Source organism: Micropterus dolomieu, linkage group LG12 (genome assembly GCF_021292245.1).
Source record: "Micropterus dolomieu isolate WLL.071019.BEF.003 ecotype Adirondacks linkage group LG12, ASM2129224v1, whole genome shotgun sequence".
Lineage (NCBI taxonomy): Eukaryota > Metazoa > Chordata > Actinopteri > Centrarchiformes > Centrarchidae > Micropterus > Micropterus dolomieu.
In genome coordinates this window covers 4724967-4725948 of record NC_060161.1, presented here as the reverse complement: position 1 = coordinate 4725948, position 982 = coordinate 4724967, and positions in this window count along the sequence as shown.

The following is a 982-nucleotide window of genomic DNA, read 5'->3' as shown; positions in this document are numbered from 1 at the left end:
AGATAATGATCTTTCAGAAACAATACAGAAATCAGGTTACACACAATTTCTATTTAGACACCACTAAATTACAACACACAAAAAACTACACTTACCTTGGCCTCAGCATTACATACACAGGGAACTTCAACATGGCTGTGAAAGATCTGAGGGACAAAGCAAGGAGAGCTTTCTATGCAATAAAAAGAAACATTAAAATCTAGATTCACATACTTATTCACATATAGATTGACATCTGGCTTAAAATTTTCCAATTTGTTCTAGAACCAATAATTCTATATGGCAGCGAAATTTGGGGGCCAATAATCTTTCCATACTGAGTTCTGTAAGAGCATCCTGCAGGTGCAGAGAAAAACACCAAATAACCTGTGCAGAGCAGAGCTCGGCCAATACCCCCTCCTACTAAAAATACAGAAAAGATCAGTTAAAGTTTACAATCACTTAAAATCAGTTAACCCCCAGACATATCATCACAAAGCGAAGCTGAAACCAGAGAAGAGTCCCCTCAGCCAGCTGGTCCTGAGGCTCTCTGCAGTAACAAGTTCCCAACAGCCTCAGGACAGCAACACCAACTCAAGCAGACCAAACAAAATTATCAGCAAGCAGAAAGAAAAATATAATGAATACTGGAAAGAAACGACCAAAACACAAAGTAAATTACAATGTTATCTGACCCTAAAAAGAGAATTCACACTGGCAAATTACCTGAGCACAATAAAATGCCCTAAACTAAGAAAAATGTTGACAACATACAGACTGAGTGAACACAGCCTGGCCATAGAAAAGGGTCGACACAGACAGAGCTGGCTACCACAAGAGGAGAGACTCAGGGGACAAGTAGAGACAGAGGACAGGTAGAGACTGAGAGGACAGGTAGAGAGGTAGGTAGATTTGCTAAACAAATCACCAATCATCTTAATTGCAGTTCTTTTCCTTTGCACTCAATGCAGTTTGGATTTAGGGCTAATCATTCTACAGAGAC